Genomic DNA, 8,374 nt, shown 5'->3' with positions numbered 1-8,374 from the left:
GTGTTACAGAACAATCAATCCCACTTAACATTTTTCCAGAACTTGGGTATGGATACGCAACCGGAAACTGTTTTCGTGTTTGTTTTAATCTTAAAGTGCATATAGCATCTAAAACCTCTTTTAAACTGTTCAAACATACAAAATTACAATATGGTGTGTCTTGTCTTCTTCTAAAATTCCATATTCAGACTTCCTTTCAGATAGATAGATTTGTAGGCTATTTACAATGTACACATGAATGTATGCAACAAGGGTACATACTGTATTTCATGTGCAAGACAGTCAGTGCTACTTTGGGTTGGATAACATGCACATAGCACGGTTCGCACGATTAGTTATCACAACACAGAGGCTATATGCATGGTCACAGATAAATGGGGTAGAGGGTCCAGTTGCGTTTCACCCATAGAGATAGAATACCTAGAATGGCCATCCCCATTCAAATCAATGGTAATGGCCGCCATGTTTCTATTCCTAGGGTTTCTTCCACTCCCATGTTCCTTACAGTATTTTTCATAACATATAAATGCACAAAAGCACAATACAGTAGTTGTTCACAGTTTCGAAGAGACATTGGCATGGGGCGGTATGGTCAAGTAGTCACTTTATATCATTTTCTTTTATCTCCCCCTCGGAAAGGAAATGAAGAGGAAAAGACTTGAAACCTCTTAGTTCTGCTTGTGGTTTCAGTTCAAAGTCTTTTGTTTGAATGACAGTTCCAGTTGAATTTATCATTTGCAAACATGAAGCTTTCATTTGTGCTTCTCGTCTTAATTACTTTTCACAGGCGTGGACAACATTTTGACACAAACTTACGTCTGCATTTCTGTCTTTGACTGAGATTAAGAGGGGATGAAAAAAAACAAAGGAAAACAAAACAAATGTAAAAACCACTTTCCTGGGACAGGGCGATGATCAAACACGCATTATGGGTAGGTGCTTTCATCCATTTAGAAAATATAGAAAAATGGGATTATGATCAATTTGACATGTTACAGTATGTGCTGGTGTGTGTATTACATATGTTACATGTGTGTATTACATATGTTACATGTGTGTATTACATGTGCATGTCTGTGTACAACTACGCTACTCCTGGCTACTCGATATCAATGGCAGCACTGTCTGAATCCATTCCAAGCCTAGCTATAATTTACCCATTAATGACTATTATCCTGCCATTATACCCTCGACACAGAGTCCATTCCAACATCCAGAGCTTCAAGCATTGAGCCAAAACCACATCCACCAGCAGCGGCTTCCAACAGCCATAAAAGTAGACAGTAGGTACCCGTCTGGCTCTCTCCAAAACCCACGACAAGCATCTGAAAAAGTCTCTCTCTTCCTAACCTCTCCCCCCGTTCCCTCTTCTCCCCTTCCAAACTCGAGATAAGCGTCCGAAAAACCCTACACATCTCTCTTTCCTAACCTCTCCCCCCCTTCTCCTCTTATTCCCCTTCTCCTGTTCTCTCTTTACAGAGCCATTGTCCTAAATGGAACCATATTCCCTACATAGTGCACTACTTTTGATCAGAGCCCTATGGGGACCCTGGTCAAAAGTAGTGTACTACAGAGAGAATAGGGTGCCAATTAGGACGGAGGAGGAGTCTTTCCATTCACAACCCGCTGAGACAGTAGCGGATCAGGTGGTTTGGTAAGGAGACCATTGCCCTATTTGACTGAAAAGGGTCTCTGTCTCTCTCCCCGTGCAACCAGACACTGCGACACATCGACAGATTACGCACACACACGCAGGCATGCACGCACACACATGGGGAGAAAGTCTGGCTGAAACTCTAGCTAACTGTCGCGGAGCCTCTTCAGTGTCGCTGGGTAGGCAGTAAGCAGTTCAGGAGAGGAATAGACATTCCTGCCTGTGTTCACGTCGACGCATGTAAAGTGTGTGTGTGTGTGTGTGTGTGTGTGTTTAGGGCCCCTTACTGTATCATTTATCCTGCCATCAGCAGGCGATGGGCCTTCAACTCCATCTCCATGTGGAGTTAGTCTATATATATATAAATACAAACCTTGCTGGTTCTTACCTCCCCATAGGGGATTAAATGTATTTTAGTCTTGGAAGGAAACCCTGACCGTGTGTCTGAAACTGAAATTCCCTATATCAGGGATGGGCAACTTTGATGGGGTTGGGGACACGGAACTCGTCATGAGGGACCACAGTTACTTGTGGGTCTGCGTACCCATATGTGCGTACCCCCCACTACATTGGCAGCAAATTATTTTAGCAGCCCCCCTCTTGACAGCTGAGAGAACATTTTAGAATTTTTTTAGGGGTACTTTTTTGCAATTCTACACATTTTGCCATGGGGTGGAGAGAAATGTTTGCATAGCTGCGGGAAGTAGGGGTGCTGAGAGTACTTCAACACCCCATGAAAAATCTAATTTAAATTTGTATATATTAAAATACATTTTCTCCATCAAATTAGTACACTAGCCCTTTATTACTTGTGTATGAGCAGAGATAAATACTGGCCAGCAGAGCAGAGAACCTTGTGTATTCTACTATTCTAACTTGCAACAGTAAGTTAAGATCCCAACTGAATTGATCCGAGGGCCATCAAAAGGGGGCGGCGCCAGTTGCCCATCCTTGCCCTATATAGTGCACTACTTTTGATAAGGGCTCTGGTCAAAACTAGTGCACTACGTAGGGAATAGAGTGTCATTCCGGACACAGCCTCACCCTGCATACAGAACAGCATAGCGCTTTTACTTGACTTCCTGGTTCTCTAGTTGCCCTGGATAGCAGATGTGAACACAACACTGGTTGTGTGAAAAATGTAACCCAGTCGAAATAACTGGTGACCAGAAAAGACAACCTATCACTCACAGCACTGCCAATGAGACACAGGCTGTACCCCTGTTCCTGGAGAGCTACCGTCCTGTGGGTTTTCACTCCCAACCCTAAAATAGCGCACCTGATTCTAATCACCGGCTGATAAGCCGAATCAGGTTAGTTACAACTGGGGTTGGAGCGAAAACCTACATGAGGATAGCTCTTCAGGAACAGGGTTGGAGAGCCCTGTTGAAGTGTCTACAAGGACACATAGTGTGGATACATGTCAATGGTAGTATGTATGTATAAATAGTTTGACTGGCCTCGTCCTCAGTTGTCATTCACCTCTTCCTCTCTGTTGCTATCTCTGTCTCCCCCCCCCCCACGTTTTTGCCTGAACTTTTACCCACAAACATGTGGGTAAAAGTTGAGACTCTACAGTATGGAACTTCATAGAGTGGTTATAAAGCACCTTAGTGTGGCTTCAAAGCTTCACGGAATGTTTTCAGGGTGCCTGGGGTACAGTAGAGTCTACAGTTCCTACTGTAACCATCCGCCCCTGGTTTTTCCAACCTCTTACGCCCTTTAATTACCAAAGTGGTAATGCAATAATAAAGAGAGAGAGAGCGACTCCTGTTACTCTACTCTAATCTCCTCTTCCACAACCCCCACACCATCCCTCCTTCCCCTCCTGCTCTCCCTGACCTCTCCTTCCCTCAACCCCATATCCTCGATGACCTCCCTCCATCTCTCCTTCCCTCATCTGTCTTTGCGACCAGGCCAAGAAAAAAAAGAAGTGAAAAGCCATTTCCTAAACGCCCTTTACTCTCTCCTTCTCCACCACCAAGCATAGCTACCACTAGCCACTAGACTGGTCCCAGATCAGTATGTGTTTTAATCAACTTTCTCTGACTGTCATAGACAGAGGAGATGGCTGAAACACCTACAGATCTGGGAACAAGCAATGTTACCAATACAGGTTCGAGACAATACATCTTCCCTGTGTTTGAAACACATCCCATGGCACCTTTCATGCTTCCCTATCAGACAAAATGCTAACAACTGTAACACGTCTCTGCTCTATCTACTTCATGACAGCTCAGGCTTTTAATAACAACCATCTCTGCATTCAAAATGACCAAATCTAGATTTAAAGAGATTAAATGTTGAGTGGTTTTAAGAACAAGGTGAACATGGGTGAGGAATTAAAATGAGAAAAAATGGGATGGTGGAAAAATACTGGTTAGATAAGAGGAAATAATTAGTAGAAGATAAAATAATTTTTACAAACTAAAGAATCTCAGACAAAATGAACAATTTGTACAATTGGAGAACACAAACCCACAGCAAGATGATAACCAGCCATCAACAGTCACCAGAATTGTAAATCAAAGCACTGTTTGTACATCAAATGTGATCAATAATGAGTATGTATGACTATTATGTTTAATCAACCAATTAAGCATCTAATCAGATTCATAACGAGAAAGAATTCATTCACAACGGAGATCTTATCTTTGCTCTGAGTTGCGTAACCGTGGCGATTGTAACCATGGCTGATTAACATCGCCATTGACGACAGCGAGACAGAAAACATTAGAACACTATCGAGTGTTCCCGTTCATCTTTCCATTCCATTCCCAACACTCCATCAATCATTTTGAACAGACCCCCGTTTCATTCGCTGCCCTGCTGCCCTCCCCAACAGAATCACAGCGGCAGAGGGCGAATGAATCGGGCTGAACAAAATGCTTACTTTACCATCATTAGACCGAGATCCGACTCAATGGTAGCACAGTAACAGTAACCTCGCTGTATAAAAAAAACCCTGAATCAAATCAGCGCTATCAGGGATGGTTAGAGTATGAAGTACCCTCTTCTTGGTTTAGTACATATCCATACAGTAGCTTTCACATGTAAAGTGCATGTCACACACTACTACACAGTGCTTTAGGAAACCCTAAAAGATAGACCGTATCTATTTCCAAGGCTGTTGGTTAAACACCATTCATTCTCTTTGCTGTGTTTGTGTGCTCTGGGGGACAAGGGAGGGAGGAGAGTTTGTTTAGAATGTTTCAGAACAGTGGATGACTTGTACTTCTCTAGAGAATATCTCTGAGTACAAGGATTGATCAGCGTGGATTATCTGCTGTAGAGTCTTTTGATCAATCTGAATTATCTGATGGGAGACAAATTCATTGTGAAGCAGTCTAGAACCAATCCAATCTCTTTGGGTCTCTACCAAACTTTGTCCTTCCAGCTTTCCCTCAAACACACAACCCAACATACCTTTACAAATAATAAAATAAGTCCCAAGACAAAATATACCTACTGAATCCAACATCCCTCTGAAATACTGTGCACATATCTGTAGGTCAAATATATATAAATATACTAGACGACACAGACAAACCACCAATTCACCAGACAACCGTTTGTATAGTCTAAGTGAAGATGGAGAACATGGGTATAGACAGTCTTTCCTGGGTGGGTATGTTGGGCACTGAGGCAGTTTGTATGACAACAACCTTGTCTCTGTGGTAGTAGATACAACATAGATTAGGGCATGTTGTTGCGGGGGTAAGTGGGCATCTGGGCAATAGATTGCATGGGCGTGATGGGGCTGAGGGGTAGTTTTTTTGGGAAGGTTGCAATTTCCTTTTGTGTGGATTTGATGCGTGTATGTGTGTGTGTGTGTGTGCGTGCGTGCGTATCATATCAGATATAGTAAGTTTACCTAGCGTGTTCACCCTCCAACCAAATACATCCTCCCTGTCGTATCCTTGGGTTGTGCTGTGGTATCCAATTTAGCCATATGGTCTTGGAAAATCATTGGATTCGTGGGTCTGTGGACCTTGCAAGGTATTATGGGTATACAATACAACACGGTCTATCTGAGACCATGCAACGTCCACCGGCGTCCCACTACCATGACACCATGTTACTGTAAGATAGCTATATCACACCCCTCACTGTCACTTCGGATGCTTTTAAGAACGGAGAGCTCCGTTGTTACGGAGACCAGGGAGCTCCGTTGTTACGGAGACCAGGAAGCTCCGTTGTTACGGAGACCAGGAAAGAACAGTAGAACTGCTTCCCATTTGCCAGTTGTGCAGACAGACCGACAGGCAGACAACAAGACAGATATGGGGTGTGGAACTGGACTGGAGGGAAAAGAGGATAGTTTTCAAATGTCAAACAAGGGATACACTCTTCCGTCTCCTCAGAGAGACAAATGAGCTCCTCCGCTCCCATCTCAATGGCTTTCCCGTAAATACACGGATCTCTACTCACGAACGTCCAACACCAACTTAAAACTATTGCTCACTTATGTATCCTACGGAGCCACAAGTAACTCGGCGGTTTTCTGAATAGGTTTGATGAACAAGAAGCCAAGTAATGTTTATATTAGGTTAATAACGTTTTACTTAAGTTTCATGAATAGTTAAAACCCTCATCATCTGGTCCTCTGTTCACACACTAGCAGCAGGAAAGCAGGCTCTCCAAGACCATTTACATACACCAGATGGCCAGCATGGATATGACAGCACAACCAGGGCCCCTTACCTTTGACCAGCCAAGAGTTGACGATAATCTACATAAGGATGTTTTAAACTCAGTGGCTTTTAATTGGTCTTGAATCTATTCATGAAGAACGAGAGAATGAGAGAGGGGTTGTTCTTGATTGTGAGGAAAAGCTCGACCTTCCCATATCATGGAGAATTTCTCAGAAATTATTTGTCTGGGGGGGGGGGTAAGACTTTAGAGACGGGTGGGGGTGGAGTGTATGCATTGGGTAGATGTAAATGGGCTAGAATGTGAATGCCAATCTTGTTAAAAAATACATCTATGTGGGATTGCTTGTGTACTACTCTTCACCACTGGATTCGGGTTGCTGAAAATCTTTATCTTCCTTTTCCTCACGACTAGCTGCAGCAAAAAAAGGGGGGTCAGTCCAGCTTTGCTTCTTCAATGGGTGGAAAAAAATAGAAAGTGCTTCTCAAAAGAACTGAGAAAATCATCATCAGCCTTTACAAAGCATTGTTTCGTTGTTTCTGTTTTGCTTTGACGAATATGGAATCCGGTATGACATTTGCTTCATTCTTCATTCCACTTTCTCCAGGCATCTTGTCCATCCATCGTCCGATATCGATCCAGTCCAATCCTTTCGTTCATCATGTGTGAGTGTGTTTAACCTTTCGTCTCGGAAAGACAGGAGGATGACAGATGGGGTGTCCAGACAAGGGTCAGTGTACCAAAAAAATTAAAAAAGATATTCTCTTCCGCCATCCAATTCATCCCTTACAACAAGGTCCCTTTTACAACGAGGGCAGGTTGGAGAGTCCATAGAATGTCCAGTCTCTCTTCTGTAGTGGTTTTAGATGGCTTCAGTCTCAATTTGGGGGTTGCAATGTAGACTCGTTCAGTGCTACGTCATGTCAAAAGCATCACTTCTTAAAGGGAACGTTCAAGAGCAAAGAGCCAAAAGCTTATAAAGCTTAGTAGAGTGGCTATGAAGCTTTGTAGAGTGGTTATGAGGCCTTTGAGAGCAAACTGTGTCCCATTTGCTTTGCTGAGCTCTTACCACGTGCCAAAGCTTATGAAGCTTCTTAGGGTGGCTACGCAGCTTCGTAGAGTGGATATGAAGTGTCTTAGAGTGACTGTAGTATCTATGTTGATGTTTTCAACAACCACGAGGGACTAGAATTGAACCTTTACAAAGGCTGTCAGATAATATTTGTGATGGCGACGTTTACCGTTGAAATATGTCTCTAGCTACCGAACAATGTTGTTAATGCTAAGTCAATCTCAACTATCTTAGTTCAATTGTTTGAGTCTTTGCGGAATACTGTATAGTACATCTACCTTTTTTCACATTGTTAGCAATCTACTATAGAGTTAGCTTAGATTGCACATTGTTATACGACAGCCTCCAGAAAGCTTCTGCTGTTAATATATTACCTCTTTACGTACTACTGACGCATTCAAGTACGCATGGAAAAGTAGCTATAAATTAGCAATATGGTTAAGTGCTTAAAAAAACAAAACAACTGAGTGACTGTTAAAAAAACAAACAACGAAGACAACTAAATTGTTTTAAAAGTTAACTGGCCAGGTTTCAGTGTTAGGAGCTAAGTGTGTTTCTATCTGTTCCGTTTCAGCCATTTAGTGTGAATTATAAGCGTGCAAATGCTCTGTAGGATTCACTGAAGGTCTATTGTTTGTTCGACAGTATTTGGGGATTTGGTGTTAGATAGAATAAGTCCAAAAGGATTTCTACCATGACTATGGATGGGAGTGATGCATTCTAAATCAGTTCAATTCAGTCATCTCTAAAAGTAAACCAACTCCTCTCTTCCTCACTTCATCACTCGCACTTTAGCACAACAGCTCATATGGTTTAATAAAGTGCCTCAAGAGTTGTGCAGACTTATTTGCAATTCAGAATGTGTACATATTTATACTTTATATTTACAAAAAAAAGGATTAAACGGCATAACATACCATAAACTAGCTTGCATTTTCTATTTTATTAAAGGAGTAACGTTAGCATGAAGTTACTCCTGTTGTTAAGAGTTCGAT

This window comes from Oncorhynchus clarkii, chromosome 21, assembly GCF_045791955.1.
Source record: "Oncorhynchus clarkii lewisi isolate Uvic-CL-2024 chromosome 21, UVic_Ocla_1.0, whole genome shotgun sequence".
Taxonomy (NCBI): domain Eukaryota; kingdom Metazoa; phylum Chordata; class Actinopteri; order Salmoniformes; family Salmonidae; genus Oncorhynchus; species Oncorhynchus clarkii.
Note: the sequence above shows the minus strand (reverse complement) of the source record.